Genomic DNA, 17,648 nt, shown 5'->3' on the forward strand with positions numbered 1-17,648 from the left:
GTGCCACGGCCAATTCTTGCAGTGTTGTCGGTTGACGTCGACGTCGACGAAGACGTCTCCCGATCATGTCCCAAACATTCTCTGTAGGGGAAAGGTCAGGACTCATGGCTGGCCAATAGACAATATGGTGACGCTGGGGGTAGTCATTCACGACACGAGCGCCGTGGGCACGGACATTATCATCTTAAAAGATGAAACTTCGACCAGCACGTTGAGTAAAGGGCAGAACTATATGTGCCAGGATGTGGTCACGGTAGTACACACCAGTGACCCTTCCTTTAACAATATGCAAGTCCGTTCTGCCAGTCATGGTGATTCCTCCTCACACCATAACAGATCCACGCCCGAATCTGGCATGCTGTCTGACGTTAACGTTAGCATGACGCTCATTTACACGCCTCCAAACGTGAGCACGCCTATCGGTGAAATCCAGAGTAAATCTGGACTCATCAGAGAACATTACACGCGCCCATCGACGATTACCCCAATTTCTACGCTGCCTACACCATTGACACCTGGTTGTCATGTGCTGTCGAGTTAATGGAAGCACAACACACGGTCGTCGCGCATGCAAATGGGCTGCATGTAGCCGATTTCTAATCGTTTGGGGTGCAACTCGAATTCCTGCAACTTGGTACAAGTTTACAGAAAGCTGATTGGCCGCTTGTCCTCGATTTCGCAGGACCTCTGTACGAATGTATCGATCCTGGGCTTGTGTAGGCTCTAGGACGACCTGAACGAGGTCTATCATTAACATTGTGTGTTTGTTGGTACCGGTTCCACAGTCTGCTGATCATAGACTGTGGCACATTAAGCATGTTGGCTACTGTTCGCTGTGTAGAACCCATTTGAAGCATGCCAATAGCATGTAGACGTTCATCATGTTGAAGACGTCTCATTGCAAATTAAACGTAACACACTAAAGCAAAGATACGCTAAACAACAAATCTTATGCAAGAACCGATAGGAAAGCAAACATGGATAGGATAAACCAGCACGCGGCAGTTTTCATCAACCCTTCCTTGAAGTGTCAAATTTGACAATGAACCCCTCCCACGTGTATGGCGCTATTGCGTGTCGCATGTGCAGTTCAGTGGTTCGGTTGGAGCGATAAGTTCTTCATCTGTGACCATACTCTCAAAGCATGTCAGGTGTCCATGTCTATTCATCGTATCACAACCTGCATAGGTATTTTCATTCAATATCCCCTACTTTTTTTGAAGAGCATATATTACATTATATCAATATGGCCTGAAGAGCTTCAAGAGAACCGAAAACGTTAGCCAAAAACATGTGTTTATTTCTTTTTTCAACTTAATTTTATAATATTTCGCTGGGAGAAGTTCAAAGAAATATTTTTTGTGTATATATGTTTCCTTGTTTCAACTAGCCTGGACATCAGATAGACCGCAGACCACGTTGTTGCACCCTTGCTCTTCAAGTGACTCCGGTTACCTTTTACCTTCCCATACCTTAAAAAAAATCGGCCATCATGAACAACGACCGGCTCTTTTACCCCATGCCTGCTAGTGACAGTTCCATCCAGTGGTATCCCAAAAATACCGTCGATCATCGAGAATGGGAATCCGGGCCACACCATGGCCACATTGGCCGACAAATAAAACGGCATCGATCACCGATGCAACACGATCGGCTTATGCGTTCATTTTTGGCATTCGAGCGAAGTACCTGGCCAAAAGATATGCCGGGAACTTATCGATAAAGGCGTAGAGGGCGAAGAAGCCAAGGGATCGATCGAAATGGGAACGCACATCAAGAGTGAAGACTAAGAGACGGCCAATAATCCCAGGGGCGTCCCGAACATCCTACTTGACGGTCTGTGGAAATGGTTACGCAACCACGAGCCCCTGAAAAACAGGTGACAGGCGATGCGGCAAGGGGTTGAACAAAAATGTCCCTTCGTTTCTTTCAAGAAAGACCACTGGGTATGTCTGAAGACCAACCATCTTGAGGCGTTTTACTACTTTGACATGTTGCCGAAAATCAAACTCCACCTGTGTGGACCCGTCGTGTTGCGTCGACGGGAAACCAACTGTTTGTTTCCCTGCAGTGAATAGCTTTGACCGGCAGGGATAGCCAAAGCCTCGTTCCTTTCTAATTCTACGCCGACCACACCCCAAACTTTAAAATCCAGTTACTTTACAAGAAGCCCAAAACTTTCAATGCAAAGAGATTTTCCCGCCTCTTTGTCCATTAATCCTATTATCGTCCGCCTCTTCATTCTTTTTCTCAGTGCGCAAATCGCTGGTTCGCAACTGGTATTGGCCGAGAAAGTTACTCTGGGTTTTCCGGCGTGGTTGCCCCTTGTCAACACGCTGAAAGGGCTATGCAGCGCCGTAGCATGAGTTGCCAGCGACCAGAGAAACGCAAATATTGCACCCCTTTACGCAACAAAGCGCATTCAACCCCGTCTTCATTAGCCAAGTCGGTGCAAAAAATAGGACGTTAAACCCCATTTCATTTCATTTCAACCCTGAAAGGGCTATTGAGATCCATGCAGTGCCGTAGCGTCGGTTGCTAGCGACCGGGGCAAGCCAAGTATGCACTCCGTTACGCAACAGAGTTAGTTCAAGCATCGTCATTAAATTGGTATAGCAGTTTAAATCAATTATTTTAATGACTAAACAGTCGGTGTGTAATATATTGACATTACACGTGTCATATTGCAAGCGCCCGGGGCAATGCAAGTATTGCACCCTCTTTCCCGCGGACCCGTTAGCACCACCAGCATTGTCATTACATTTAGCAGTGTAAAATTAATCATTTTGATGATTAATCAGACATGTGTCTTACTGCAAGATTAAAGTGTACGTCCGAACGAGACTTTATGAAACTGGTGGGGTTCTGTTGCGTCTCACAATGTTTCTGCTGCCGTTTCTGTGCGTAGTCATTTTCCATGTCGGTAGGGTTGGAAATACTTGGCAACATGATTGTATTAAATGAAATGAAATGAAATGTGATTTAACGTCCTACATGCACTAAGCAGCAAAAGAAACGTCAGGTTGGTATGTTACTTTGAATAGACACATTGCATAAAACTTGCCAAATGTGTTTATTGCATATTTGTGACCACATCTCCAACTTTATCTGAGCAATAAGGCTGCTTCCCAAACACAGAATTGAACCCAGGAAATGTTCTCAAAAACGCAACCTGAGCTGGTAATCTGTTCTCCATGATTTTCATGTAACTCATGCTGCACGTGCTGTTCACCGGGACCAGCCCTATAAAATGCACCCCCATACCTGGTTGAATCATTCACACTACAATTATGCTTCGACCTCCCCATGAGTCTCGTTCCATGACACATTGGTCAGAATAACGCTGGCCACGTCGACGCCATATTCGGGCCCTGCCATGTGCAGTTGATAAGCAATACCAACTCTCATCTGTGAACAGAACAGTTCTCCATTGGCTGTGTCGCCAGTCCTGGTGTTGTTGTGCAAACTGTAGACGTTCACGTCTATGGCGAGAGGTGAGGATCGGTCCACGTTAATGTCTACGGCAATGGATTTTCTCTCTGGTGAGACGTCGGCGCACTTTATCGGTACTGATGGGTCTTCCGTGTGTTCACACTGTCTGACGTGCTCTCTCAGATGCCTGTGTGAAGGAATTCTGAACGTGCTGTTGCACAACATGGCGATCTTGTCGCCCTGTGGTAACCCTTGGTCCACCAGTTCGGGGGTGGGGGGGGGCGACCATCCGTGGTGTTGGTGGTCCGAAAGCGTTGCTGAAGCCTGTTTATGGTCCGAACATTGACCTGGACGTGATTGGCAACGGCTTGGGCAGTGTGTCCAGCGTCGAGTCTTCCAAGCGCCTGTTTCCTCTGAGCTGTCCTCAGTCGTGACATGTTGCTGACGTTGTAGTGTGAATGTTTCAGCCAGGTATGACGATGCATTTTATAGGGGTGGTCCCGGTGAACAGCACGTGCAGCATGAGTTACATAAAAATCATGGAGAACACATTACCATCTCAGAAGTCAGTCTGCGTTTTTGAGAACATTTCCTGGGTTCAATTCTTTGTTTGGGAAGGGGCCTTATTGCTCAGGTAAAGTTGGAGATGTGGTCACAAATATACAATAAAAACATTTGGCAAGTATTATGCAATGCGTCTAGTCAGAGTAACATACCAACCTGGCGTTTTTTTTGCTGCTTAGTATATAAAAAAAAGCTGTTTAAATTTCTTTTAACAATTAACCTTAAAAAGAACTGCAAATAAAATAGATATGTACACAATATCCCTACCCAATGCCCACGAAACATACATTTTAATTATATATAAATTTAATAACAACCAAACCAAGCTGTAAAGACATTAATTATGCACTAAATTGAAATACTTTTAAGAATAGATTTATACAGAGAAGATAGCAAAAGAAATATTCCCTTTAAAAGATTATGAATTAAAAAAAGATTCTACAGTACATAAAAGAGAACTAATAGATAAGGCACAAGACAAATAATTATAGATAGATAAAGTAAAAAGCATAAAAATCAAAGAAAATAGAGAATATTAAAAATTTATATAAAACAGGCATATAACATTTGAAATGTTCACCAAATGTTTAAAAATAAAGGTTGATTTCAGCATACAATAATACTTCCGGGCATCTTACTAGCACACATACTTCATTCCAGGTCAGCGCTTGAATTGTTTTATAATTATCGACTGTAAAACTTATATTAATTATTGATAATTCCTCTTTAATATGTCAAGTTTTCAGTCAAATTCTTAGTGTTTAGGATTACACTGCAGTCTATATAATATTTAGAGAGGGTGTGTTATTTGACATTAAAAACAGAAAAAAGGGGCAGTGGTGACAAATAACCTTTGGTTTGCCATAATAAGACCTATAAAAGAATTTGATAGCTTTATATTCAGAATGTAGAGTTGATTTTTTTCTTTGGTATTAATATTTACTAAATACATGTACTTCTCTGAGGATGTTCCAGTCTCTGCAAAACATAAGTGATGATCATAAATACACTTTTAGACAAATTGGGTTTCGATTTGGTTTTTACTTGGTATACGAGTCATGGGTACAGAGTTATTTAGATGGCAGAATAAAAATAAAATAACTTACTAAGTCTAGGGAGGGAAATGAAAAGAGCATAATTTAACAATAGATATTATTTTGAGACTCACATGTATGGCTACATGTGAATGCAAGGAAAGTATTTTAGCCAGGAAGCATTATTGCTTACTCCTTTCAAACTCAAATTGCTGTGGAATCTGCTACATGCATCACCAATTTGCACATTGAACCAAATGACCACTCTGGTGGCATTATATCAGCCTAGAACCACACAAGCAATTATCCAAATAGCTATGCTTATTTAAGTTTACATTTGTTTCTGATAATTAGACACCCGCTTCTCTGTGAGCATGTGTATAAATGTGTTTTGTACAGTCTGTACTCAGTAACATATGAGAACCATATTAAACCTATTAAGTTTAATATAGGTATTAAAAAAGTCTTACCTTTTATTATTATTTCTGCTCAACACTCTCTGTGCCTTATAGTTAGTTGGCAGTGATACAAGGCAATTACCAATTTTCCATGTTCTTGGCCTGAAGAAATAAATAATAAAAGTCAAGTTTTTATTATTATGCAATTGGATCAATACAATTCTCGTGGTATGATTTGAATAAATACAACATATCATGAGTGTAACTGATTTGAAGTTTGAATTATTATTTCTCTAACACAATTGACATTTACAAATAGCTACTCTTCATAAAGAAAATACATGAATTATATATTTTATTATCATTTCTGCTCAAGACTCTCTGTACCTTATAGTTGGCAGTGATACAAGGCAATTACCAATTTTACATGTTCCTGGCCTGAAGAAATAAAATAATAAAAGTCAAGATTTTATTATTATGCAATTGGATAAATTCAATTCTCGGTGATATGGTGTGAATGAATACACCATATCATGAATATAACTGAATTGAAGTTTGAATTATTATTTCTCTAAGACAACTGGGAATTTACAAATTGAAATAGGTACTCTTCATAAAGAAAATACATGAATAACTTTTCCAATTCACCTGGATTTTATTGTAGGTCTTTGTACGTATTCAGATTTCCTTTTAAAGCAATTAGACTGCTATATCGCTGGATTGTATTGCTAAAATCTACAGCAATCTGAAAAAAAGAACACAATCAGTTGTTACCAGCCATCTACATATATGTAGGTCATGTCTATTTTCTCAAAATGGCGCCCAGAAAAAAAAAAAACAGGACTCACCGGTGTCGAATGTGTATACTAAGAATGATTATTTGAATAATTAATCAGACAGAAACACAATTATGCTCATGCGGATATGATATAATATTGAATTAGCCTACCTTAAATACCTTGAAATATACTGTTTGGTCAGTTTGCCCGCCCAACATATTACTATTAGCCACACGTCCTTCGGTCAATTAAAATGTGCGTATATTTGTTTTGACCGAAAAGAAAAATTTGCGTTAAAAATACATTGTCCTTAGAAGTAGATTTCACAAATTAAAAACACTTATATGGATATACTACTTCTGAATTACTGATTAACATAATGATATTTAATTTAATAAATACATTGTATTAAAAAAAATACAAAAATCACTGATATTCTTGTTTTCTTAATACTTTTTTCACGATAATATCACTTTTTGAGTTGGTTCTAATACCGGACTATGTAATTAATTGATACTAATCCAGGAAGGATGTTGTTGTTGTTTATTAAAGAGTTAGCGTCCAATACATGAAATTTGATATTAGGAAATATGATAATTACATTATTTACACTTAATGTTTGAGAATTGGTAGAAACAAAAAATATAAACTTCCGTGTATATCAAAAGTCACCTTAAAATTGGTAAAAACACAAAATAAAAAGTTTTGTGTAACAAAAACTCAATTTAAAGCACACTTATAAAATCACTGTCGCGAGACAAGAGGGCGGGTCATCTTCTCTCTTTGTCATAATAATAATAGGTTAAAACAGGAGGTCCAGCTGACTGATGTTTGGCGTCATCAGTGCGGACAGAAAAAAAACTCGTGGGGAAAAAGATTCCGCTTGCGTTATGTGGAAAAGCGAAGTGCTCGCAGTAAAAACTTCACAGCTGGACCAGTGGATTCTTTACATAATAAAAACTGTTCGTCCAATAAGTTCCATATGGCTAAAAGTTAGTTAAAAGTACTTTAATACGGTTCACAGCGTCAGCGATTAAAAGTTAATGGCATTTCATTAGGGTTTTTTCTTGCGTATGACTCTCCCCAGATAAAAGTTACCTGAAAAGAGAAAGAAGGGCCAGCAGCAACACAGAACCAGACAATTAAAAGAAATTAAAACATTTATAGAAATAATACATGGCATTAAATTTTTAGACATAAATTAAATTAAATTGATTGATATACACTGCCATTGTAAATAATGGTTCTGTAGGTCCCTATTCTTTTTGTCATTATTTTCCCTAATTTATTATTATATCAAATCATACAGCATGCTGAACCGCCATACTGTCCTACAACAATAGTTCCTTCCTTTGTAACTAGATATGTAGTTCCCTATCTTGATGTCAATTAATTCTGATATTATTAAAGCATGCAGCTGGCGTAGCCGCCAACCTGGTCTACACAAACAGTTATCTTTCCATGACTAGTGTTTTGTGTAGGTTTTGTGACTGGTGCTTTTTTTCGCAACTAACTTAACAGGTAATACCCGATTCTGCTATGAATTTGAGATCGCTTCCTAGATTTTGTATGACATATTCCGATGAGGGAAGAGTATATTGAAGTTTGGCATCTTCCATTAAAGGGACAATAACACTCTGACTGGCTTGACAGCTCCAGAAAATAGAAAAATAGCCTTATTCTAAGTACTAGATGTGTTAGTGTCTTACCTGATGTGTTAATTATCCATTAAATCCTATTTTACTTGTCCAAAGGGTTCGAAAGTATTTTTTAAGTCCAATCACATTTGAATTGTCTAACGTTAGACGATTCAAATAATCTAAGAGCCATTTGTATCAAGGGAGGTAATAAGCTCCAGATTTGATTGACTTCCTGTGCTAAGAATAGCTTTCCATGATGTCATAAGCGGGATATCCTCTCCTATGTGGCGCTATTGTCGCAAATAAATAAATATATGCGATCAGCGGGAATGTGAAAGGAAATAGGGATTTTAATGACTTGGATTACCACACAATTAATTCAAACTGATTAATAACATTCTAGACAGCCCGTCTTAGGTCTGAATTGTATATATAGAGGTGTCAATCAGCTAGATCTCTATCTAATCTATTATTGTTCTGGACTTCGACCAGTGTGATTTTTTCCTTCGATTGACAAGTCTAATTATTAATAACCGTGGGAAGAATTGAAGAAGAAACTGAAAATAGAGACTCATCAAGAAATGGCAAAGATGTTATTGGACAGGTAGGCCTAATTTGCAAAAAAAATATATTATCATGAGAATCTATATTCAGCTTATTATTATTGGGAAACGTTTCAGTTTGAAAAATATTACTGTTTATAAATATTATAATGTCTTTATAAAACATGTGTGGATCACGGTGGCTAAGTGGGTGAGACGCTGGCTTGCTAGCCTGGGGGGTCAGGTGTTCGATCCTTGTATTTGCCGAGAAAGTTCATCGAGATTTTCCGGTGTGGTTCCCCCTTGTCATTGATGCAGGACGGAGGGCCTGATAAGGACAGCTGTCTAGTCGTTCGAGGGGACGAAAAACTGAGGTCCAGTGTACACATTGACAGGCACGTAAAAGATCCCTTGACAGTTGGAATTCAACATAAGAGTAGGCCGTAGTGCCGCTCTCCAGGCCCAGGCAAAATTTCCCTCATAGCAACTGTATGGCGTATGCCTGTCTTCATTAGCCCAGTAGGACGTTAAACTCCATTTCATTTTATAAAAAATCTGAAATATTGTTTCTATTTCTTTACCATTGTTTAAATCGCTAATATTTGGGACCTAGAAATTGACACAAATGGGTCGCAACGTTTATAATAATATAATATATGTGTACATGTATGTAAACTGATTTACAATTTACATTCAATCAATTCTGTTTTTACTGTAAATTCTAATCAGTTATGTTTGACGAATTGCGCCAGAAGTATCAATGAGTGGGAATCTATATAACGTCTGGTTATTCCAGTCTACACCAATCGTATTTATTACGCAGGCTCTCCACCTAAGAATATGGGGTCACCGTCCTGACTTGTGGAATATGTCTAGCCCTGTTATTCGAGTCCCTTGTTACAAATGGTACACGTGTGAAATGCTCATTTTGTCTTAAAAATTGGATGTCAGAAGCCCATCTTTTCCCGGTAACATCACAACATCAATGCCGATTTAAATTGACAAATAGTTTGTGTCAGACTTTGGATAATATTGGGTTAGAGACTTAGCTACTGTACTTTAATCTAGATGGTTGAATATCTCAGTAACCTGAATTTAAATTTAATTATTGTAAGGTTTTCTTTTACTATCTTGTATAATAACTAATATTACCAGACAATTTTCTGATGAATGACAGGTGAATGTATTTTTTTTTCAGCTATAGCGGAATTTGTGTGCCTTCAAATGCTGGAGCACTGTATGTTTCAGAACATTCATTGCAGGTAATATTTGTACAGCAACTAATTAATTGTTTTTTGACAATTATGGTAGAACCCCCTGGGCTGTTTCATCCCAAAATTACATGGGTTGTTTTATTCCACTTATATAGGGTTGTTTCATCTCACTTATATAGGGTCGTTTCATCCCATAAATTTAAAAACGAGGATTATATGAAAAAACGCGAACACAACTTTTATATGAATTTTTAATATTTTATTTATGTAGTAATAACAATAACAATTTTATCACTGTTTCGAATTATTCAATGACATTATTGTTTCATTCACTTTGCATTATATCCGTTATTACTACACCTCATTTTTTGTCACAATAATTTTCCAAAGCTGTGAAAATCTTAGTTGTTGGTAAGCTACCAGACACTTTCATCATTAACATACTGGTAATGATATTGTCACTTTTATACATGATAGTACCAATTTTATAGTACTGATACAGAAAAGGGAAAGAACAGTCCTCCTGAAATATCTACAACCTCTGTAGGAATTAGCCCCTTTCAAGACAATATAACTCAAGAAAAGTAAGTACCATAGTAAGTTTGATTGGATAGATGAGTTAAATTACAACTTTACAGTAGTATACGTAGTACATAAATTCCTTCAACTTATATGTAGGCTAATTTATCTCTCTATAAGTTAGAGCATTGTCAAGAAGAGCAGATTTATTCTGACACACTCCTTTTCTGAAAAATACCAGAAACCTTACCCTAAAATGTGGAAAAATTTGAAGCATGTTAAGTAGCCATTTTTTACTAAAGAATCAAATAAAGTGTGTAAAAATTAAAAATGTCTGGCACGAAACAAGAATTTATATTAATTGCCAAATCATCCTGGAACTGTTTTGATGTCTTGAATTTACTATATTTATAGGGCCAGACTCGATGATAAAGGCAAAACGAGGCGAAAATGACCACTAGACAAGGATGGGCCTCGAAAGATTGCAGGCACAGTTGCAAAACCCCAGCCAGAACCAACTTCAGAGACAGCCAAGAAACAGAAACAGATTTTAATGTAAGTATTTTCATAATAATCGCCTTGGAATAAACCCCATGTACTGTCCATTTCTGTCTTGAATCGATAATCCTATTTTCAAAACACAACAGGAGGGTACTACTACTCTATTCACTGTATCAAGACGTCTGTGGCACCACATAACAAATTGTCTGTAGGTTGCATGTCTGCTCCTTCGATTAATGTCTTCGTCCATATCAATTGCTAGTACACCGTTTCTATATACATTTGCAAGATCCAGAACTCGTGGCTCTAAACAATACTGTTCAACTTCCTGAAAAAATTAAATTAAAGATACATTATGCGAGATTAGATAACGAGTTGGCAGTTCTCACTATAATAGTTAAAAACTAGATAATGTAAAGGCAATTTGCTGAAAATTTCAGTCAAATTGATCCACTATGAACCGAGAAATAAATGATTGAAAGTTCTGCATAGCCTTGGTCATCATTACTAAAGTCGGTACGACAAAAATCATAGTCTAGATTATCCATTTAATCGTTAAATCGAGAAGGAAAGTTATGCAGCAAATCGGATCATAATCCAACATATATCGCAGGCTAGCGTTGACATCGAGAGTTGATTATGGTCTGAATACGTTAATTAATGTCTAATTAATAGTTTGTATAACATTTCAGGCCTAAAGAAAGACCTACAATAGGCTTTAGCTCTTGCATAATGTATGTTTAACTATTTTTTAAATCTGTTTTCAGTAAACCAGCCAGTTTGAATTGACTGAAATGAAGGCTGCAGAACTTCCTGTTGCCGGTACTACCCAGGCCAGTGACATTAATTGTTGTGGATGAAATATATCAAAGGATATTATTAGAGAAAAAAAATCACTTACTGGTCTTAATGAAAAACAATTCTCTGGTCTGGTACCGCAACATAACTTCTCAATATCTCCACATTTGTCATAGGAACACCAATCTGGCGCAGTTGAGGTTGGATATGGGGGTTGGATTGGCTGTTGGTTTCTTGGTTCTTCAGAAATGTCAAATAAAACTGCAGGCATTTTTTCAGCCACAGACAACAAAAGTATCCTACATCCATCCACTTCTACCATTTTCTGAAATTGTTTGAAAATTATGTTTCCAATTTGTAAATAATTATCTCTGGGCACATATACTGTGTAAATATTTTATATAATTATTAGCAGAAATGATCATATTCAAAAAAAGTAGGGGATATTTGATTTTTAAGTGTTATTAAAGTCACCTAATGAAACTGACGAAGAAACAAATGACAAAATGAAATGAAGTTCACATTCATCGATTTATTCCAAATGATCGTTAGACTAAGTAAGGCACAGACTGACCATTATAAGGGTAAAATGATACCCGGGGTCAAACAGCAAAGTTACCACAGCATCACAACCAAGTCAGTAACGGGTAAATCCTCCTCTGTTTGCCAAACAAGCATTGGTCCGACGTGGCAACGCAGCAGCAAGTTCTTGGACATTGGCAGGACGTTGTTGACGTTGACGTAACCTCTGTCCCAGACATGCTCGATGGGGGAGAGGTCGGGACTCAGTGCTGGCCAAGGTAATGTGGTGATGTTCTGTTGTTGGAGGTAACCTGTAACGATCCTGGCCCTGTGACATCTTGCGTTGTCATCCTGGAAGATGAAACGGCGGCCATGACGTCGTGCGAACGGCACAACATGGACTGCCAAGATGTTGTCCCGGTAGTACTGGCCTGTAACACGCCCTGCAACAACATGTAAAACCGTTCTTCCAGCAACAGTGATGCCTCCCCACACCATAACAGAACCACCCCCAAATCGATCATGTCTGATGACGTTAACATCTTGGAAGCGCTCGTTTCGACGACGCCACACACTCCTACGTCTGTCCAAAAAATCAACAGTGAACCTTGACTCATCTGAAAACATCACATTGCTCCAGCGTCGATTATCCCAGTGTTGACGATCCCTACACCAACGACGTCTTGCCTGAATGTGATGATCTCTCAAACAAGGGATCACGCGAGGACGTCGGGCGCGAAGGTGACCCCTATGCAGTCGATTCCGAATCGTCTGGCCACTCACTCTCACACCAGTGTCTGTTTGAAGACGAGCGCTGATCTGATTTGCTGTGATGACACGATTTCTCAAGGCCAAGGTACGGATAAATCGATCCTGGGCTTGAGTTGTCGCCCTTGGTCGACCTGAGCGTGGTCTGTCCTGTACAGATTGTGTATCACGGTATCTGGACCATAGCCTGCTTATGACAGACTGAGAAACATTCATCGTCCGCGCCACAACCGCCTGTGTTGTGCCGATCTGTAGCATGCCAAGGGCACGTAACCTTTCATTTTGGGTAAGCCGACGCATATCAAAATTTGTTTTCTGGTCACTAAAACAATTAAACTGATGTTTCCACCCTGGAATTCAATGCCACAATGACTGTAACATTCAAAGTCAGAGTCGTGCAAATCTTGGGTTGGACCCCCATGATGATCCCAAGCATCACCTGCATTCCATGCGGTAGCTATTGGTGCGTTTGGGCGTCACATGTAACTGGAAATGTTTCTTCTGTTAGGTTCTATAGTGACTTTTTTCGTAGTCATTTGCATATTTTAGTATTATGCCCCCAAAATCAAATATCCCCTACTTTTTTTGAATAGTATATATATATTTGCTATATGATTACAAGAAAGTGTGTAAATAATAATCCATTGTGTGCTTACAAAATATTTCTTTACATCTTAAAAATTTGTTTTCATAAATATTCTTGCTTGCTGTTTCTGTGTATATATTTTACAACTATTAAAAAAAGAGTTTTTTCTTACCTTGAGTCCCTCAGTTTTTTTTGTTTTTGTTTTTGTTTTTGTTTTAGTCTTTCGACCCTCTTCCTTGTTGACTCAGTTTTCTCTTTTTGTATTTTCTCTCTTTTTGGTCTCGATGGGGTAGTTTCGGATGATGCTACATGTAATTGTAGCTTCCGTTAAGATCTAATTGTCCTTGATGTAGATGCAAAGTGAATAAAAAAGGGGTTTTCATAACTCATAGAAAATTCGAGCCAATAAACCTAATTAATAGCCTAATTGCACACAAGAAATGTTTCGGACCTGTTCTACATGTCCTATGTTATGTGTCCATTTACCACAGGAATCACAAGTAACTGCTTCTTCATTGGCACCAATGAATGTATTACACACATAGGACACTGTCAGTCATAATAATTATCAAGTTCAAAAGTGCAGAAATAAATCTGATGAATGATTTATTTAATTTGATATTATTTATATATTTTGAGTCCGTTATTGAGTCCGAAACGTCGCCAGTCCGAGTCCGAAAAGTCGCCATACCGAGTCCAAAAAGTCGCCAAGTATGTCCGAAAGGTCGTCAAACTAAGACCGAAACGACGTTTGTGTTGAGTCCGAACTGACGCGGGACCGAAATGACGTGCTACCAAACCATGTTGCAACTTCAAGAAGTTCAAAGTAATCCGATTCTATGATCACTCATTATCAATTTAAAAAATGCAGGTGGGTGAAGCCATATCGGTCTTAGGTCTAATCAAAGCTAAGAATGAACCCAATCATCAAATTTTAAAGATAATCTGTCTGTTTGATACATCAATTAGGTACCGGTAACCAAACCAAGTGAAGCCATGCAGTGAGTCGATACTAATTTAGTCGAAGTAGGCCTCCCATTACCAAATGACAATCATTCAATCTAAATACGGATCATTCACTTCGCAATTCGTTCCTGACTTTGAAGCCATGAGAGCATTAGTAAATAATCGTAATGAATATAAATTTACCGGGAACAATGGATTCATTGTCTGGCATGAATCGTAGCAGTTCAAGTCCTATATCCTTCTAAAACTGTCAGCTACATGTATAAACATACAGAGCGAAGCGTATATGACGCTCTGCGCATGCGCTACAATGGGATTCCCCCTTTTCCGCTTTGTAGACTGTTTTTACCAGTCTCTCATAGTGAAATTAGTGAGAACACCATCCAGCAAACGGAATTTTTCCATTTTTTTAAAATACCGTTGATAAGATCATGTATATACCACTAATGAATTGGGATACAATTTGTTGACCAGAATGAAGATTTGGACATATTATTTAGTTACAGCAAGAGTGTTATTGGCCCTTTAAACCTTTTACTTGGGGGTCTTTTCTCTTCCAATTTATTGCACGCAATGACGACATGGTTATCTGTCAGCGTGTGGCCGAATTCGCACTTTACTGGTTTATATTTATGGTCGGTAATTAAATCTTTAGTTCTCAGTCTTGTGATTAAGCCACAAATTTTGCGAGATTGGTGATTGACCTCAGCCTTTACAACCAGATCGTTATTTAATTTGAATCTAAAAGTATTTGCTCTGGCCAACTCAGTTTTCCATTCTGATTTAATCTGTTAAAATCATGAATGCTATATTTTAAGTCTTCGGTCTCGCAGAGGCTGAGTCCTTTGCGAGTCAGATTATGTCAACATGGGATGGTATCCATGTAAATTCTACGGTTTTATTTTTCTTTCGGAGGGAAAAAACACTTACTCGAATATTCTGAACCATTTCTGGTCTAGATGTTGTTTTATCGTGTATTATTGACTTTATGCTGCTATGGGAGTCTGACATAATGACTGCTCTTTGAATGGTGGATGACATAAGCCACTTAAGAGCTGTGGATATTGCCGTTAATTCTGCGGTATGGGTGGAGCATCCATCTGGTAGCCTTTTGATATATTAACATTAAATTCAGGAATGACTACAACTTTTTGGATCGCATGATCCGCAAAATACTGCAATAACTATTTCTTCCCCCCCTTTTTTTTAGAGTAGATCATTTTGATCTGTCATTTACAGGTAAGCAATAGATGTCCAATTAATGCAATGTAAAACAACACAAGCTTGTGTAGAGTTTTTTTAACACAAGAGTTTTTTCAGTGTGCAACAAAAGTACAGACGGATCCCAACAGCAGCCATTTTGTTGCATGTCGTGCGTGGCTGATAGAGGCGGATACACATGTTACTCTTTGGTTGTTGATTATCCGTATAAGTCAATCACCTGTATACATTTGTACGATTATGCAAAATATATTGATTGCTTCTTAAATTCTACATTTCAATTTCACGCACAGGGCTTCCTTACCACACACGCCTCAAACTGCAGATTTAGCGAACAGACAAAATGTGGCGGTGTTCACTGATTTAAAGCATAGAGGTAAGTTTCATTGATATAAGATTGCAAATACCACGAGACACCACAAAGCAAAAATTAGTGCATAAATTTTAACCTGCTTGTCAAAAGCAGTATATGGACCGGTCCCAGTGCAACACCATGTAACAGAGTTACCAACCATTACGGTTATTACCTTACGAACGTAAATGGCTAAATGTCATATATTTAACTTGGACGGGATAATTTTCACGCACCAATCCGAAAAAAAAAGGAATAGATTAAGCGGAGGCATTCTTGTTTACGTTAATGAAAACCTAAATTATTGTAAAAGAAGGCCTGACCTTGAATTTGGCACCATCGAATGCATCTGGATTCCATTGAAGCTTTAAACTAGGTATGTTCCTTTGCTGCTATCATAATACTATCGACCACAAAGTAGAAGCTATTCTGGCAAACGCTAGAGGCATCTCTTGAATTGGCGCTCCAAGAATCATCCAATATCTAAAAACCGAAATAGTAAATTAAAAAAATTCAGATTTACAGGGGTGTAGTCGGAGAAATCGACTTACAGGTCACTGCTAAAGTTAACTATGTTAGGGACGTTGTGCTCTACAATCGTGGTAATTTTGAAGAATTAAATAACCTTATCAAAAGCTATGATTGGAGTGTCCGATTTGCAAACTTGAATATATATGATTCGCGTGAATCTTTCTATCGTATCTTAAATGAATTCCCCAAAGTCGGGTATTAGTATGCCCAAATCATAAACCTTAACCTCCGAATCACGTAAAGATATAAGAGTTCGAGATAAACTTAGGAAAAGGGCCAAACGTACAAATAATCCAAGTGACCTACAAAGATACAAAGTACAACGTAACAAGGTAAATAATCAGAAAAAGTACTAAAATCGTAGTAAGAAGAGCAGCTTTAGCTAATATAGCTAGTCCAAATTCAAATCAAAAAGATGTTTGAAAAATTATAAACTAACTGATCGGAATAAAACAAAGTAAACCCATATTCCCCTTTTGCACAACAAAACGGAGGACGGATAAGGTTATTCTGAACTTTTGAACAATTTTTTGAAAAATAGTGGCAGATTATACCTCATCAAAAAATTGCCGGAATTTAGTACCCGCACAAATAAGAATTGTTCTCTTCCAAAAATCTTAAGAGTCTGAAATTATCGGTATTGTAACATGTGTAAAAGATAAGAAAGCTAGTGGCCCTGATAAAATTGGTAACAAATTTCTGGAAACTACTTCCCGCTCAATAAGCACACCACTTTGTTTACTTTTTAACAAATCTATTGAAGAAGGGATTTTCCCAGCATTGTGGAAAATTGTATATGTGATACCAGTATTTAATATAACTGCAAATTATAGACCAATATCACTACTCGGTTGTATACGCAAACTCTTAGAACGGATTGTATTCAAATACGTTGCCATGTCTAAGATTCGCACTTTAAAAAAAAGTAGGGGATATTCAGAAACAATACAAAATGCGGACATGAACTGCTGTTTTTATTATGGGTAATCAGTGTATGTTAATAACAGGCCAAATGCCTACACATGAACATACACAGTTCATATGGGCGGCTTATCTGACGGCCCCATTTCACTCGCAAAAAGATACACTGTCAAAAGTGAAAATGGGCGTTTTTGATTTTTGTCTTAACAATGAGTAACTGTATTCAAACACGTTGCCATGTCTAAGATTCGCACTAACATTTTAAAAAAAAGTAGGGGATATTCAGAAACAATACAAAATTGCGGACATGAACTGCTGTTTTTATTATGGGTAATCAGTGTATGTTAATAACAGGCCAAA

General features: G+C 38.0%; 1 long non-coding RNA gene across 2 annotated transcripts; it reads left to right on the forward strand.

The window, feature by feature from the left end:
* Positions 1-9,552: 9,552 nt before the first annotated feature.
* On the forward strand, positions 9,553-11,903 carry LOC130012401 (uncharacterized). 2 transcript variants are annotated; one of them, XR_008787822.1, is made up of 4 exons: positions 9,553-9,651; positions 10,081-10,187; positions 10,537-10,677; positions 11,391-11,903. It is a non-coding gene; the product is annotated as an uncharacterized LOC130012401 (long non-coding RNA). The 2 variants fall into 2 exon arrangements; XR_008787821.1 differs by lacking the exon at positions 9,553-9,651 and having other exon boundaries at positions 10,053-10,187.
* Positions 11,904-17,648: the final 5,745 nt, after the last annotated feature.

This window comes from Patella vulgata, chromosome 4 (genome assembly GCF_932274485.2).
Source record: "Patella vulgata chromosome 4, xgPatVulg1.2, whole genome shotgun sequence".
In the NCBI taxonomy this organism is placed as follows: Eukaryota; Metazoa; Mollusca; class Gastropoda; family Patellidae; genus Patella; species Patella vulgata.